We start from the raw sequence: 18,951 nt of genomic DNA, 5'->3' as shown, positions 1-18,951 counted from the left end.
GCAACTACAGCTTCTTAGAGAAATGACTGATTCCAGGACTCTGACTAGGAAAGTAAGACATGACCCTAGAATCTCTTATTTTGCCAGAATGCAAGAAAATCCTAAAAGAATCATGGAACATGTCAAAAGGACACAGATACAGCTTGAAGGCCCTCCTGTAATTAAAACATCAAACTAAGTAATGATAGCAATTGATTGTAACTCATTGAATAAAATGGCAAACCATGAGTCCATACAGACATAAATACATAAGTAAATAATTTGGAATTTCACGAGGAAGAGGATATTTATATAGTTTTAACATGTTCCATAACTTTACAGTGGAGAAACTTGGCCGATACCACTTAATCAAATGATCAAAGTAAACATTATCATTAACGGAGCAAATTGAAATAATGCACCACCTGATGGATGCTCACGGTATCACCTCGAGACACTCCTGTCAAAGATACATAACCAAATCTAATTATGAGACAGTGTTAGGAAAATCAAAGCTGATGCACATTCTCAAACATAACTGGCTGGTAGTCTTCCAAAGTGTCAGTATCATGAAAGTGAAGAAAAGATTGAGGTGATATTCCAGACTAAGGAGACGAAGGTGAGGTTGTCAAGCAACTCATGCTTTTAAACTGTATCGTAGCCTTTGCTATTAAAAATATTATTGAGACAACTGGATAACTACGAATGGGATCTGATGATTAAATTATAATGCTTCAATGTGAATTTCCTGACATTGATGATTTTATTTAGTTATTTAGGAAAATGTTCAGATTTATAATAGAGTTTTCAGGGTATTGTAGCATCATTTTGTTGGTAGCTTATTCTAAATAGTTCAAAAATATGAAAAGCTCTGGACTGCACCTGCCATTTTTTACTAGTGTGATTATTTCAAAACTAAAAAATAAATCTGTGATAATAAACCAGTTTCAAAATTTTACATCTACAATGGATCAGTACTTTTGTAGAATGCAGTAAAAATATTACATAATATCAACATGCTATAATAGTTATTAAAAGTTATTAATAGTTATTAATAAGAGCTTACTCTTATTTTGTGTACTTTCTCTTGTCACAGATAATCCAGAAACAGTCATCAAATTTGTACCAGTCCGTAGACTATGAAGAGTGCCGCTCTAGATTATATACTATCTTTTGTGATATAATATGTATTCATTATTGTATAAAAATGGTTTTCAGGTGACACAAATGTGTCATAACAAATACGTTTGAACAGTCACAGGCATTATCTAATGACTTCCTAAAAGGCTATCAAGATGGAATATAAAGATGATTCTGTATTGCTGCTTTTTTTCTGTTCATGGAATAACCCCAACTTGGTATATGCATTAGTCATTCTTGTTAGTCAGTATCCTGGCAGGAAAAGGTGGTGCACTCTGAAGTGTTTAACCAAAAAGAGTTTTGTGAGGGCACCATTTCCTGAGATTTGGGGAGGGTTAAGGGAACCTACAGGGGGATGGTGAGGTGTCTTGAGATTACCAACATCTGGAAGTTATTAGTATTTCTAGGACTAGGAAAGCAAAAGGGGAATGATTCCATTTTCAGAGCCTGATGAGATCTGGAGTCAGATTCTGAAAGAAAAAAATGTCCAACAGATGTGTAGCCATAGGGAAATGCACTGAGGGTAGTTGAAGGGGCATAAATAGCTCAGCTTCCCCTTCCTTCTGTTCTCTGTCGTTTACTCTTAGGGCTTTTTATTTGCTCAATCCAACTGGAAGTGAAACAGCAAGGGAGCCCCAATGATGCAGCCCATAGAGGTCAGCCTCCCAAGGTCCAGAGTAGAGGGGGATAGAAAACACACTGTAACAAGGCAGATGGAAGCTTAACCATTTTTCATAAATTTTTAGATTCCGTCGTTATTGCTTTCTTTTCTGTTCAGTCATGGCACTGTCTCCAATTTATTATCTGTGTGTTTCTTTTCACATTTACAGATTAGAATGATCGTTCATTCATTGAATGAGTCGAGATGAATCCTGCCCCCTTATTCTAAGCTCTCTTCTTCAAGGGCTTAAAAGATTTCTGGCTAAAGATGATCACACTAGTGCTAGATAGGGAGGGGATCCAAGAGTAGTAGCAGGGAGATATGTTAGGATGTCATTACCACTTTTCAGTGTTAAAGTTTGAAGCCTAATCTAAGACTAAGAGTGGAGAATGAAGATGAATCTGAGATGTATTCACGGTGTGGTCAGTCGGATATGTTCACTAGTTGACTGGTTGAGAGAGAAAATGTGTCGAAGGGAACCTCCAGATTTGGAATTTGGATGCCAGGAAGTACCATTTACCTATATAAATAAAATAAAACTAGGCCACGTTTGCCTACCCTGGGAGCCAGATGAGCAGTGATGAAAGGCTCAGTTTTAAATTTTTTTTTTTTAACATTTATTAATTTTTGAGACAGAGACAGAGTATGAACGGGGGAGGGTCAGAGAGAGGGAGACACAGAATCTGAAACAGGCTCCGGGCTCTGAGCTATCAGCACAGAGCCTGACGCGGGGCTCGAACTCACGGACCGCGAGATCATGACCTGAGCCGAAGTCGGCCGCTTAACCGACTGAAGGCTCAGTTTTAAAGATGGTGCCTGTGAGGTGCCCATGGAGACATCTAGATGCAGATGGTAAGCAGAAAATGTGATACACATCTCTTCAGCTCTGGAGAGGCCTCATGGAAATTATAATTAGAGGAATCATCAGTATTTAGGTATTGATTAAAGACATTATTACGTCCTTATACAATATCCTCCATGTAGAAACACCACAATATGCCTGGTGCTTGGTCGAATCAGTAGTTCTGTAAGTTGCTTCCTTAGGAAAACAGGAGTTCTATACATGTAGAAAAATTGGAATAGGCAGGTTAGTCTCAAACTTTTGGAATATCACTCGGGGGTGAGGAGAATAGGAAGGAAGAAGCATCAGCAAATAGAGAAAGAATAATCTGATTTCTTTTCCAGCTTGATATATGTTGTTGGTGTTTAGTATTTTAAATGATGGCTGCTTTTCTTTGATGTGTTATTACGAGGCTAATGTATAGCCTCAGGGTCACAGGGTCACAAAGCTCCTGAGAGAAATGGGACTTAGGATTAGGAGTAGAGAACAAAAACATGCTCCCTCGAAAGCAATGTTGAGACTGTCATAATTGATCTTGTAACTGGTCATTTTTCTGTCTCTGCTCTGAATTTTAGGGAACTCAGAGTTAGGTGAATGGCACCCATACAGGCTATTGTAGAGTAGATGTAATCAGTATTAATCAGTATTAATTTTTCCACTGGCGTGTTGTCTATCTTATTGTCTATTCTTTTCCCCCTAAACGTCAGTGTTACCTCTTTTAATCCCATTGAATAGATTTTTGTGAGCAATATCATATACTGAATGAGGTGGAATATTTTTTTAAATGAATCTAAATGTAATCATGTAATTCTGTTTCACAGGGAAGTTTTCTCATTCCCCAACATTTGGAATTGCAGGGTGGACCCATTTCAAATTCTAATTCACAGTATTTATCAAGTCAAAAAAACATGTTAAATTAACACAAATGAGTAACATATAAGAATCAGTGTGGAAGATCTTAACATAATGTTTACCGGATTAGTGTCTAATGATATTGCTACAGATACAGAGCTCATTATGTTTAATCAGTACAAGTACAGTCCCTGAAATCCATTTAAAGTACATTGTTTTAGGCAATCTTTGAACATTATGTGGGACATCATCTGTTATACACAGAAAGGATTGCTTTTAACCAGACTTTGCCTATGATTTTTCGTTTATTTAATAGTTCTTTTTAAAGCATAATCATACCACAGTTAAATAGTAAAAGTTAAAAGTTACATGGAGTCTTCTGTTTCAACCCTTTACCCACAAACCCCAGTCATAAGACGTAAACATCCTTAATGATTTCTTGTGTAAATATGGAGAAGTTTTATCTGCACATGGAAACAGTGTGTTTTCACTTACTAATAGTTTACCTCTTCCTACCTGTTCATATGGGTCTGATTCTTCTGGTTCTTCTTTATGAGTGTATAATATTCAGTTATAATCATTTGTTCATTCATTCAGTGTTTATAGAGTACCTACTCCATGCCAGGAACTGTTCTATATGTGGTTTAATAAGACACACATAGTTCGTGCCCTCATGGAGCCCAGAGTCAACCAGAAGGTTGTGTCAATCAGAAGGTTGAGAGACAAACAAGTAAAATAAATATCTATTTTGGAAATTACTCTAGAGAAATTAAACAAGTTTTGCAAATATAAAATAATAGGAGAGGTCTACTTTTTTAGGATTACTTGGAAAGACTGCTCTCTGAGGAGGTACCATTTGAGCTGAGACCTGGAATATTGAAAGGAAGCAATGAGACATCGAGAGAAGGTCATAGTGTCTTCCCCACACTATTATATAGCACACACCTCCCCCCCCCCGTGAAATATTATACCACAATTTATTTATCCATTCCATTCTCTAGTTAGAAGGTTTCCTTTCAATTTTTGTTTTGTTCCATTCGGTTTTGCACATAAGTCTCCTGGTGCGCATGTGCAAGAATTTCTCTAAAGAATATAACCACAAATAAATTTGCAGGGCCATAGAATATTTACATCTACTTTAATACATTCCACATTGTTTCCCAACATTTGCTTTCGCGTCAGTATTGTGGAAGAGGGCCTGTTGCTCCAAAGCTTTGCCAGTGCTTTGAAATGCTAAGTTTTGAGCGGAGCTCTTTCCTAAGTTTTATCAGTCTTGATGGGTGTGACCTGAAATAATCCTCTGTCAGTTTCCAGGAGACCTCTGATTCTTCCCCTGCCTCTTTGGTGTCTCCATTGTGTCTTTTGCTGGTCTCTTTTCTTGAACACTCCTTAACTGTTGGTGTTTCATTTTTCTCTTTTGTGTTCTCTCTTTCCCTCTCTCTTCTTATCTCCTTCTTGGCTCCTACTCTCGTCCTCAAATAGCACAGGCCTTATAATTTTGTCAGTCTTGCTATCTCAGTGTTTATACCATCAGGGAGCATAAGATGGCAAAGATGTAGCTTATCTGCCTTGTGACCAGAGAAAAGCCAATTAAAGGTGAGGGAAAGCAGAAGGTCCATTGATGCACATAAGTAACACTCGGTCTCCTAGAAGTTAAGCCAGAGGTTGTGCAATTGGTGTAATTCATAGAATTAGGCAAAGGTATAACTAGGCAAATTTTATATGGATAAATTAAGCACAGTGTATATAGATCAATACAGTGCGGGACATGTTCTTAGAAGGAAAGAGGAAAAACTAACATGGGTGCCTGTGCCAGACTTTGAGCTAGTCTCTTAATACTGTTACTATGAATTGCAGGACAGGACAGGAGACTGAGAGGAACCCAGAAAGAAGTAGCAGACAGGATTTATGGTAGAGAGAGGAGACAGCTCAGAGGACCTAACCCTGAGAGGATAAGATCCCAGAGGCTCATGGGATATTCATCAGTAATGATGTGTGGTAGCAGAGGGAAAGTTTTTGTTTAATTTTGTGGTTTCTTCTCAGTGAGTGTAGAGATCATAGATATTTTTGTCAGGAATGTAACAAATCTGTTACCTAAAATTGTCATGTATTCTTCAGGTATTTTGGAAATATAATTATGTTATGTAAAGAATTGTAACATATACAAATGTATACTTTTTGTTCACTATCGCTGAACTGTTTTGTGCCATACTCTATGATAAGCACTCTTGTGGGGATATTTTATGGAGTCCTCACTATAATCCTTACATAGTGATACTATTTTCATTTCATAGGTGTACAAACTGAGACTTACAAAGGCCATGTGTTTTGTTCAAAACCATAACTTATATGTGTGTGATCCAGGCTTGAACCTGTATCCTCCTGACTCAAAAGCTGTGCCCATACCTACCATATATCATGTCCTGTCACATGATGACTTATTAAGTGCTCAATGAGCTGCCTGCACACTAAATACTAGAGAGGGAGATAAGGAAATATAAAGACTTCAAGGAAGGCTGGGACATGATCGGCCAAGACATATTGGCATATGCAGGATAATGATGGAATGGGGCTCGTAGGAACTTTAGGAAATTTTGGGAAACACATTCTGTGGTCCATAAATCAGTTTAGATAATCTTCAGTTAGTATACATGTTTTTAAAGAGAGCCGAGTTTGCAGAAGTAGATATGTTACGAACTTTTGGAGCTTATTGAATGCAAGGAAAAGAATTTTAAACCAGTTCAGGAAGTAAATGATAGCAATCATAGTGTCTTGAGCAGGAAAGTTAAAAAAAGGAAATGATATTTTAGGATAATTAATCTTTCAGTACTAAGTAGGATGGATCAAAATGGAAAGAATATGGAACCAGGGAAATGAATTAGGCAATTAGGAAAGTGTTGCAATATTCAAGTACAAGTAAAGGAGAGGCTGGTCTGGGGAGGTGACCTTGAAGATGGAAAGAGGGCAGAAGAGCCTTTTTACAAGCTCAGAATTAAATGTCTTGAAATGCTTTTTAATGTGTGTTTAAGTTCTGTTACTATCACTCCAAATCTCTACCCTTTGAGGTTTGGGTGACCTATCCAGGTGCACCTGTGGTACTCATATAATCTTTCATCAGAATGTCTGCCTGTTTCTGGGGCACCTGGGTGACTCGGTTGAGGGTCCGACTTCGGCTCAGGTCATGAGCTTGCAGTTCGGGAGTTCAAGCCCCACATTGGGTTTGCTGCTGTCAGCCTGTCAGCACAAAGCCTGCTTTGGATCCTCTGTCCCCCCCTTGCTCTGACCCTCCCCTGCTTGTACTCTCCTCCCACCAAAAAAAAAAAAAAAAAAAAAAAAAGAATGCTTGTTTCTTTGACAACTTGACTATGAACTTGATGGCAAACACTGTGACATTTCTCTGTATCCTGGTGCCTAGCATTCTACCCAAAAAACAGTGTGTACCAACCTCAAGTGGTATAACAATAGTAATCGTAATAATGACTACTGCAACATACATTATAACTTACAAAGTTATATCTACCTCTCAAAAGTATCATGAAATCATCGGCTTCTCCATCTCCCCAGCTACTTTCAGAATTGCCTTTACTTCCTAACTTCTCCACTTTATTCGAATTCCGTCTAATTAATTACGCACACAGTAGCCAGAATGATACTTTTCTAACTCAAGTCTGATTGTATCACTGAGATGTTTAGGACCCTTCTCTGCTTTCCATATTACACTCACACATATAAAATCCTGTAAGTTATTGCATGACTTGATCATGTAACTCTTTCCTAGACTTGCTTCCTCTTAGCCAAACTGGCTTTCTTGCAGTTCCTTGAAAATTCACATCTCTTTCATGCTATTCCAGTTATCTGTTGCTATGAAACAAGTAGTCCCAATGCTTAGTGGGTTAAAACAATATCAGCATTCATTTTACTGACAAATCTGCTGGGCAAGGCTCAGCAAGGGTAGCCTGGGTGCTGGGCAAGCCTCAGCAAGGGTGCTTTCTGTAAGAACTACTTACAGGCTGGGAGCTAGAAGCGTGTGAATGCATATTATTCCCTTGTCTGGCAGTTGACTCTGGCTCATTGGTTAGGACTTCACATGCTGCTGTCAGAGAGAATCTACGTGTGGCGTCTGCATGTGGCCTGGGTTTCCTTACAGTGTGAAGGCTGGGTTCCCAGGGTGACTTTCCTGAGAGAAAGCCAGGCAGAAAATTTTTCTAACATAGCCTCAAAAGTTGGGCAGCCTCTCTTCCTTTCATCATACTCTGTTAATCAAAAGCAAGTACTGAGACTAGCTCATAACCGTGGGGAGGGGAACTGAAACTCCTCCTTCTGGTGGGACAAGTGTCAAAGAATTTTTACACCTGTTTTAAATTTTTTTAATGTTTATAATTTTTTTCAACACTTATTTATTTTTGAGAGACCGAGAGACAGCACAAAAAGGGGAGAAACAGAGAGAGGGAGACACAGAATCTGAAGCAGGCTCCAGGCTCCGAGCCGTCAGCACAGAGCTTGACATGGGGCTCGAACTCACAAACCGTGACATCATGACCTGAGCCAAAGTCGGACATGCAACCTACTGAGCCACCCGTGCGCCCCTGTACACCTGCTATAAACCCACTACCCATGCCTCTGGGCGTATGTGCCTGCCCATCTCCCGCCTTAGTGCGAGCTTCCTTCTTTTTTCTCCTCTGCTTTTTCTTACATTTCAAGTTTCAGTTTAACTATCAGTTTCTGTGTCTTCTTATCTTCTAAATCTAAATTAGATCCTTCAGTTAGGTTTTCACAGCACTCTGTTCTCTTTAAAGCATTTGTTGCAATCTGAAATGACATATGTATTTGGAGATAGCTGCTTTAATGTTAGTTTTCCAAACCATCACTCTGAAAGCTCCAGGAGACTGAGGGCTACTTCTGTATTGTTCACTGTGGTGACCTGACACCTAGCCAAGAACTTCTACATAATTGGTTTTCAGTAAATAGTTGTTGAATTAGTGTACCATGTAAGAGATTTTTTGCTCATTTATTTTTTAAGTCCCTTCTTCCTTAGAAGAATCTGGAATACTTCTTTTCCTTGAGAAACCTTAATCTCCACTCATTAATCCTAAAGCATATATATTTTTAAAACACAGATATCTCTCTTGGGAAAAAAAGAAACTTCTTAATGTCAAAAAGCATTTATTCTTTTAATTATTGTAATTATAATAAACGTCAAACACTGTCAAATTTTATACTATGTCATTCCCTTAAAAAAAGTTTTGGGGCACCTGGGTGGCTCAGTCAGTCAAACATCCAACTTCGGCTCAGGTCATGATCTCTCAGTTCATGAGTTCAAGCCACACATTGGGCTCTCTGCTGTCAGCACAGAGCCCGCTTAGGATCCTCTGCCCCCCCTCTCTCTCTGCCCTTCCCTTGCTTGCTCTCTCTCTCTGCCTCTTTCTTTCTCTCCCTCAAAAATAAATAAACATTTAAAAAATTTCACATGTACAAGAACTATATGCCCTCTGGGGCAAAGGAAGCTTTCAAGATTTTTAAGCACAAGATTGTCCCTGAAGATAGAAAGCTGATTGGTGAGTACTGAAAGTGGAATAAATGTGATTTTGTTGTTGTTTTTAAATATTCTTTCATTATTTAGTCTATTCTGGAAGCCTGTGAGGAGAATCTGTCCTTATTAAAACTGTCCTCCCTTACTGCAAATTAAGTGCAAAATTTGGTGCTTCCAAAATCTCAATATACTAATTAGTCAGTAAAATCAAACGTCTTTTTCTTACCATTTGGTGGTAATTAGAAAGAGATGGGAGCTCATTTCTCCTTTGCTTTCAGAGGGCTATTCTGTTTTGAAGGAAATAAAAGTTTTACCTTTAGGGGCACCTGGGTGACTCAGTCGGTTAAACTTCTGGACTTTGGCTCAGATTATGATCTTGCAGTTCATGAGTTTGAGCCCTGCGCTGGGCTCTGTGATGACAGCTCGGAGCCTTCTTCGGATTCTGTGTCTCCCTCTCTCTCTTCCTCCCCCACTTGCACTCGGTCTCTCTCTCTCTCTCTCTCTCTCTCTCTCTCTCAAAAATAAATAAAAATTTTAAAAAAGTTTTACTTTTAGAGAATTATAATACTTTGCAGTCTTTTGAGAGCTCCTTAACTCTTCCTTTCACTTTACCAGCTGGAAACAATGGGTTCTGGACAGATAGGTGATAATTTCATTCAGTTTTTATGTTTTGTTTTGTTTTGTTTTCAGCAAAATGGCCCAGCTGCCCACCCATGAGATTCAGCTGTGTGTAATAAGACAGCTGATTTCTGACCTAGAATGGCCTGTTTAATCTTACATGGCCATGTTAATCTTGCATCCTAAGGGCTAGTTTATCAGGCACTCACTCTTCTTGGCTTCTTAGCAATTGTCAAGAACTAGAGCCATTTTAGAATCACACTGAGACTTGTAGGCCTGAATGTCACCTACTTGCTCTGTAGCCCTGAGCAAGTTGATTAACCCTTCTCAACCTGTTTCCTCATCTGTAAAATGAAGATAATAATACCAACCTCACAGGCTTGTCGTGATAATTATATGAGCTAATGTATTAAGGAGATTAACGCAGTGCCGACGTAGTAAATGTTAGCTCTTGGTGTGTTGTTTACACCAAATATCAGTACTTTCCTGAAGCCAATTTTCAAGCAGTAGAAACAATTCCACATTGATTTTTATCTCCAGGTGTGGGGATGGAAGTTGAATCTGAAAAGGCGAAGATAAAAACTGCTAAGTGCTTTTCCAGCATCGACCCAAACTGTCACTTATTTTTTACCTTTCTTTATATTTCCTAGAATTATTCTGAGGTATCTTACTAACCTTTGATGTGTATGCAATGAACTGAAATGTATTATTCACATTTGGGGCCCAGTTGTGTATGTGTATTTGGGGTGAAGGAGGGAATGAACAATTGGGTAGTTAACCCAGTGTGCAGAAAAACAGCAAAGCATCATGGTCTGGTTTCAATTGTGATATCAGTTAGGCAACAATACATGGGTTCTCCACTTATCTAGCCCTTGTAATTCCATTAGTCAAACTTAGAAAATGTGGCAGAAAATATTGTGCCTATCATGTTGAATGAGATATATGAAGATAAAAAACAAACACTTCAACAATGTAGCAATCATGATAAGTGCAGTGAGGGACCTAAGATAGGATGCTTAAACAGGATGCTACCTGGTGTTGGTGATAGGAGTAAAACATAAGAGACTTATAAATATGGAGAACAAACAGGGTTACTGGAGGCGGGTGTGGGAGGGGGGATGAGCTAAATGGGTAAGGGGCATTAAGGAATCTACTGAAATCATTATTGCACTATATGCTAACTAATTTGGATGTAAATTAAAAAATAAATAAAAGTAAAAGTAAAAAAAAATAAAAGTCGTGTCAGGGAAGGTTTCTTTGAAGAAGTCTGATTTGAACTACATTTTAAAGGATAGAGAGAATTGTATTTTTGTATTTTGAACATGGGAAAAGTAAATGCGGTACCCCAAAGCAAGAAAGAATTTAGCCGGTTCTAAGAAGAGGAAAAAAAAAAAGACTATATGCCTGGAATATCAAAAGGGAGTACAATGAAAAGAAGTTAAGGATTCAACAATGCATGGACTTGTAGGCCACAGTAAGAAATCTGAAGTTTACATTAAGTCACTGGCAAACTGCTGAAGGATCATAATCCAGTGACTGATATTCCTTGATCGACATTTGAAAAGACGACCCATACCACTTTATACCCATTAGCATCACTTTTATATATAAAAAAAAAAATACACATACACACACACACACAGAAAATTATAAGTGTTGGTGAGGAAGTAGAGAAATAGGACCCCTTCTGCATTACTGATGGGAATGTAAAATGCAAAGCATCTGAAGAAGAGTAAGGTGGTTCCTCAAAAAGTTATATGTAGATTTACCATAAAATCCACCAATTCCAGGGACACCTATGTGGCTCAGGCGATTGGGCGACTGATTCTTGATTTCAGCCCAGGTCATGATCTCACTGTCATGGGATCACATACACTGAGCTGAATGTGGAGGCTGCTTGGGAATCTCTCTTTTCTCCTCTCTCTCTACCCGCCCCCCACCCCTGCTTGTGTGCTCTCTCTCTCTCAAAATAAATAATAAATAAATAAATCCAGGAATTCCACTTCTTAATATATACCCCAAAAAACTGAAAGCGGGGATTCAAAAAGATATCTGTAGACCAATGTTTATAACAGACTTATTGCAATAGCCAAAAGATGGAAACAACTCAAATGCTGGATCAATGGATAAACAAAATGAACACTGGGTGTTGTATGGAAACCAATTTGACAATAAATTTCATATTTAAAAAAATAAAGAATAAATAAATAAACATTTGAAAATTTAAAAAAAGGTGCATATACATACAATATAATAGTATTCATCTTTAAAAATGTTGCATACTACAAGTTGTAGCTGGATGAACCTTGAGAACATCCTAGATGAAATAAACCAGATGCAAAAGGATGCATACTGCCTGATTCCACCTTTATTAGTTACCTAGAATAGATTCATAGACAGAAAGTAGAATAGTGGTTACCAAGGGCTGGGAGAAGAGGCTAATTGGTGAGTTACTATTTAATGCATATAGAATTTCAGTTTGGAATGATGAAACAGTTCTGGAGATGGATGGAGTGATGGATACATAACAATGTGAATGTACTCAATGCTGCAGAATTGTACACTTGAAAGTGGTTAAAATGGTAAATTTAGGTTATGTGTTTTTTATGAAAGAAAAGAAAGAAAGAAAGAAAGAAAGAAAGAAAGAAAGAGAAAAGAAAAGAAGAAAAAAGAAAAGAAAAGAAAAGAAAAGAAAGAAAACAACTCTCACTAGTTGAATGAGGAGAGAGAGGTAGCAGTATGAAAACAGAGGCCACTTGAAGAATCTTGTAATTTTTGGTGGTAAATAATGATGCCCTTGACAAAGAGGTGTCAGAAGAAATAAGAATTTGCATTCAAGGTAAAATTGGAGCTAAGTTGTGATAGCGGGTTCGATACAAATGATGAGGAAAAAGCACAGTAAAGGGTAATTCTGTATTTTTGGTTTAAACAGCAGTGTGACAGCAGTCTGGGCATGAGGGCAAGGTCAAGGTTAGAGGGTTCAATTGGTCTTTCATCAGCACATAAATGGTGTTTTAAGGATTAATTTTAGAAGAGATAACTAAGGAAAGTGTAGATACAGTTGACCAGCAACATCAAGGCTGTAATAAGGAAAGTGCTGAGAAAGAATTAATGAAGAAAGGGAGGTCTCTGGCAAAGAGTTTCAGTGTTTTTTGTTTTTTGTTTTTTTAACTGTAAAACTGAATGACCGTAAATGAAATATTCTAGCATGGAAATCGGAATATTTATTGGACTGGGCAGATTGGACTGTGGAAGGCTATTTTGCATTGGCAATTGGAGAAGCCCTTGGAGTTAGGAGTGAGTGTTATACCCAGAACATATGCAACCATAGTACGGTATGCTTTCATGATGTAAAATGGGATGGTTTGTTTGCATAAAAACTGCACTCAGTTACTGTAGTTTAGATATGTTTTCAGATGGTCTACCTTCTCATTTTGAAATGTGAATAGGTCTCCTAGGATTTCTCTGGATACAGAGAGGCAGCTGGGTCTCTTTCATGTCTAAGAGGCAGCCTAGAATTACAGAGAGAGCCAAGCATGGGTATCAGTCAGATCTCTGAATACTGATTATTCCTCTCAAATTGCTGAATCCTTGGGCAAGTTATTTAATCATTCTAGGGTGTTATTCTGTCATTTATAAAACAGTGCTATACTCACAGACTTGTTATGAGGGATAAAGATAATTTGTATAAATTGTCTGGTACATAGTGGGCAGTAAAGGAATGGTTGCTGTTCTTATCAGTGTTGGGAGTGGGAATAAAATTTCAATGTGACCAAAAAATTCCATGGAGCAAAGTAATAAAAGGCACACTTTGAGAACAAATCACGAATGGCTTGGAAGTCATTCTTAGGAATTTGTTCTATAGGACTTGAGTAACTTCAGTAGTGTATGACAGGAAGGAAGAGCTTGAGGATTGTCACAGTCAGAATATAATATATAGATATTGATAAACTGTCTTCTCATCCCTTAGGGAGAGTAAGTAGATCACATTGGAGAGTATTTAAGGAAGTAGCTTCATTTTTAAGAATAGAGTAGTTTCTATCAGATCAGTGATTTCCACACTTTTGATAGCATATTTCCATCAATCTACTTTTTTTTTTAACATTTACCCTCTCTTATTTATAATTCTATTCAGGAACTGATGTACTAAACCTGAATATGTTATGAAATATACTCAAAATAGAAACATGAAGATGAGCTAAGGGTGTCATAAAATTTAAAAATATTTTTTGTTTTACTTATTAATTGTATTTACATTGTTTCACTCTTATGAGAACTATCATTATTATCTTGGACGATCATTATCATTATTATCTTGGACAATTCCGTGACTGATTATGCCTCATTATTTTAAAAATATTGATTTACAATACTTTGAAATACAGCAATCTCAAGACCCATTTAAAATTACCATGGCCAAAAAAGATACCTCACAAGGAAACGCACACGCAACTGAAAAGTCACATCATTATCTGGTTACAACTCATGAGCCACATTTTGTAATCAGACCCACCAATTATGCAGAAGTTTTTTAGTAAAATTCTGACAGTGAATCTCCCTCTTCCCTGATGTCTATCAGTTGTTCCTGAAAACTAATGAGGTGTTACATTTTCATATTTTTAACAAACGGGCTTACACCTCATTAAAATTATTCTATTTTAGCAGATTATTTTACAGGTGGAAAACTCTGTTGCTGGAATTTTAAAGTAGGAAATTAAGATAGAGATTTTGTTTTGTTTTAAGAGGGAGTATTAGTAGGTAAAGTATTTATATTTTTTTGAGCTCAAAGTCATGTTATAAGGGGAACATTTCTAAACACGCATCTTTAACATACTTTTTACATGGCATACCTTTCTTTCAAAACAGTCTTATATTGGTAAAACATCACTTTTATCTTAATGAGACAGATGACTCTCAATGTACCTATTGAGTAGCATACTACTTACAGCTACTTCTCTCTCCCTAAAAAGACAACACTATTGTCTTTTTGTAAAAGAAATACATAATTATTTAAGTTGGACAACTCTCTAAAATAGTTTTTCATAAGACAAGGAGGAAACATATATGGTACAGAATATTTTCTTGGTCATTCCCCACCTTATCACAAGGTATTATACAATTTCTACTTTTAAGATGATATAATCCATAAATCCATTTAATCTGTCACAGAAAAAATAATGGTATGTTGTAATGTGCTAGGATCAAGCTAACTATTGAAAGTGAAACCATTAGCCCATCCACACTGTGGAACTCTACCTCCTCCCTCAGGACACCCAATGGAACATCGGTGACAAATGAATGTCCAAGTGAGGGAGTGAGGGCCCCAGTATCACTCTGAACATTAAATAAAAGTGAAGTTTATTTCTTGCATTTTTATAGGTAGGTGTGTCCACGCATGAATGTGTGGATCCGCATACTGTATAAAATGCTCTGGCATTTTGAGTCCATGGGACATTTCATACTCCTACTTTGAAGACCCTGAGATTAATCTCCTCATCAGTTTTTGGTATTGGTGAGATTGAATCTGCCCCCAGAAAATAAAGGCGAGTTGAGTTGATCATCTACCTGACTCAGGCTCAAGTACATGCCTTTTAGATAATTCACAGAATGCACTCGCTCGACACTTGATCCAACTAGTGTAAAGAAGCACAGATTTGAGGAGAATTTTATGCTATTTAGATTGGTGAGGTGATTTTGATATAAAGTAGAATCATGTTAATCGTTACTATAAGTACTTTTTTGGTAATTATTTCTGTCCGCCTAAGAAACTGGGGATGGCAAGGTGATATAATGCCTTGCTGTTGTTCATCGTTGGTTCAGTTTTGTCTTTTTGAGTATTTTTGGTCTTGTTTTGTCAGTGTGTATGTGTGTGTGCATGCACATTATATATCCATCTTTAAAAATGTAAAACACACTTAGGAAAAACCATGAAAGACACATAAGGAGACGGGTATATCATAGTACTACAGCTTTTCGGTACAATGACTAGGATATGATGGGAATCCCAATTAAAAACTATTGTTTTGTTTTGTTTGTGTTTTTTGTTTGTTCTTAGTTTGGTGGGTTTTTTGTTTTCGTTTTTATTTGTTTGTTTGATTACTGCAGCTCAGCCATTGCTATTTGAGGGGATTTGTTTCCATAGCTACTAAGTAGGAAGTGTAGTTCATTCACTCTTAGGTGGAATGGAAAATCTCTCCCTAGCCTTTATATCCTAAGTTTTTCATTTCTGTCATATATTAGAGAATTTCATGTTATGGTGAAATATATGGTTATCATGATCATTATAATTTTACTAATGGCCCAGCTGTTTTCCATCTCCTTGTCCAAGTGACAGTTGTCTCTTGATTGCTAAGATGTTCAATGGCGTAACTTTTGGTCCTTCCACTGTTTGATTTCCATTTAAGAAGCCATTTAAATAGACAGTAAAATTCTAAAGGAATTGAATTCTATATGTGCAATTTCATACACTGATTCATTCTTGGTAAGGAAGAGATGATGATTTAGAACCCATTTAGATTTTTGAATGAACAGAAAGGCTAATTTCTGCCTCATTAACTTATCCTATGAATTTTCAATTCGACCAATTCTGAATGACTACTCCCACATCAGTTTAGGTTTTTGGTTAATAGGTAGTTATAATTCATATTTATAGCCACTTTTCAGACTAGAAAATTTCGCCCCTAAATTCTGCCCATCTTTATAACTGTTAAATATATGCTATTTTAGAGGAAAATGTCCTTAAGCCTTTGTTAACTCTGTGGATAATACCACAAAATAGGGGATGACACTTTTTAGTTGTTTATTTTAACAGAATTTAACAGATATGTTTAGAAGCCTCATACTGAAAAACATGAAATAACTTAAAATATTGAAAATTTAATTATTAAAAAATCATTCCTTCAGTTCATTTTATTTAAAAAGTCAGTTAATTTTATCAGGACCGATGTTAACTATTGCATATTTAAATATTTTTGTTAGTAAATATGTTAAAATTTAACATGAATTCAATAATTTAAAAACTTCACATCCCCAAATGACAAAAAATTATATAATTATATAAATTGAAGTGACTATTATTAAATAAATACCATAAAATACCTTAAAGTAAATACTGTAAATAAAATATTCTCACCTTGGCCCTTTTCCTACTTTACTGAGTTCCATAATTTTGATCACTGGGTACATGGACCTTGCATTTGACCATCCCACAAATTAGCTGACATGAGCTATACCAAAAAAACTGCCTCAATCATAAATAGACGTTGTGGTCTAGCAAAGTGATTTTTCAAATTAAATAAAATTTAAACCCTACCTCCTATTTCTTCACCTCCAATAATTTCTGTAATTTCTAAGATAGATCCCTTCCTGCCCTAATAAATTCATTAGGTTAATCATTTTAAAAAATTTTGGAAGGATATCTAAGCATCATTTCAGGACGTTCTCTCTATATGTCGGGTCCTTCCAGTGATGGAATTTTAATAAGGTTCTTGCATTTGTGATTCACCTGAGTAAATGAATAGGAGCATCTTAATTGTATATTAAGGCATCGATAACTTTATTAACTTTAACAACTGGATGAAAATTTACTTCTCATGATTTTAGTACTGGTCTGAAATAAAAATATATACTCTAAAAACCCTCTGTTTAGGCATGCCTGGGTGACTCAGTTGGTTAAGCGTCTGACTCTTGGTTTTAGCTCAGGTCATGAACTCATGGTTCATGAGTTCAGGTCCCGCACTGGGCTCCATGCTGGAAGCGAGGGGCCTACCTAGGATTCTCTCTCTCCCCCTTTTCCTGTGCCCCTCCTCTGCCCCCTCTGTCTCTCCAAATAAATAAACTTAAATTTGAAAGTAATATATTAAAAATAAATAAATAAATAAATAAATATCCTCTGTTTATATTTGCCATTAGTCATGAGAACTGCTAAGGTCTCCTCTTTGTTGTTGGTTATCATCTTTAATGATACCACACTGATATGTGGGTACTGACAGTGGAGTTGATTAATACAGGTATTCCCAGTATGGTTACATGGAATATTAGTGACAAAGATATTCTTTCTTAATGGATTTAATAAACTTTATGGGCCTGCTACTCCTATTTATACAACAGTCTGGTAAAGACAATATCTTTTGGCCCAGAATTTCATATTTAAATGTTTACCTTTTATTGCTTGATAAGTCTCTTGCTCTACAGAGAACAGCACTCTTCTGGTTGCTCCTCCACTTGAATAATTACTAAGTGCAGGAAATTGGTTGTGTCTCCAAGATAGCAAGATAATTTGAATATGTTAGTAACAGAGGGAAGGTAATTCAAGGTTAGACTTTTTGCTGCATTTGAGGTTCTGTGGTTGCTTGTTCTGGTGATCATGACACAGGCTAACTCTCAGACAGTAAAAGAAGTCAAATTTTGCCTCCAAAGAAACTTATTTCTTGATGGTTTTCCAGTGCTCTCAAATGCACGTGTCAATCCACTAAGCAAAAGGAAACAAACTAAAAACAAATTGTCTTTCCTCACAACTCTGACTACTTACATCTCACCTGCGTTTCTGTCTTGCCTCATTCCAAGGATGAATCTTAACCTGAGCGGGAGCAATTTCAAGAACTCAGAGCAATTAGTAAGCATAAAATAATAATATGATGGACTGAGCAAGAGATATGCTGCTGGCTTTATGTATTATCAATCCTCACATCAAACCTCAAATTCAGCATCATTTCCCCCAAATGCATACATTAGGAAATTATTCCTTAACTCCCCATTATGTGCATTTGAGAGCATTAAAAAAAATATCAAGAGATAAACAATCTCAGGAGGCAAATGTATTTCCTATCATCCGGGAGAAATATTTTAAAACAACATCTAAAACCAGGACATAGTCCATGAGGATGGAGTCTGTGTGTATAGTTTTTAAGGGATAGTGTGTAACTTCAGATATTACTTTGTATATTTAACTTTCTATCAAATAAAATATTGTAAGTTTGTAGTTTAATAGGAAAAAAAAGAGAAAGGTTTTCCTGTGTGTCACTTATGTCAAACTTCAATTGTTAAAACTTCCTGCTTATTACTCTAGAATGAGCACCACATCTAGAATGATGCGGTGCTAAGGCTACCACCTTGCTCTGTTTATATGAACAAAAGGGTTTTGTTCTATAGAAATAGGATAAGGTTACTTATACCAGAGGATCCTGTATTCTATGATGATTATGGACCAGTGTTTGAATCTGATCCTCACTGTTTGTACCTGATCTTCATTCACTGGTAATTTAAGAGTCAGTGTTTACAAAGCACTATAGATTTTGGCCATCATGGTTTCTACCACTGATGCTGACTGCA

The 18,951-nt window shown here is 36.8% G+C and overlaps 1 protein-coding gene across 1 annotated transcript in view; it reads left to right on the top strand.

Annotated features, from left to right (window-relative positions):
- Positions 1–18,951, top strand: part of MMP16 (matrix metallopeptidase 16) — a 283,636-nt gene that overhangs the window by 117,715 nt on the left and 146,970 nt on the right. The gene's annotated exons all lie outside the window — the stretch shown is intronic.

This window comes from Panthera tigris, chromosome F2 (genome assembly GCF_018350195.1).
Source record: "Panthera tigris isolate Pti1 chromosome F2, P.tigris_Pti1_mat1.1, whole genome shotgun sequence".
Taxonomy (NCBI): domain Eukaryota; kingdom Metazoa; phylum Chordata; class Mammalia; order Carnivora; family Felidae; genus Panthera; species Panthera tigris.
This window is presented reverse-complemented; position numbering and strand designations above follow the sequence as displayed.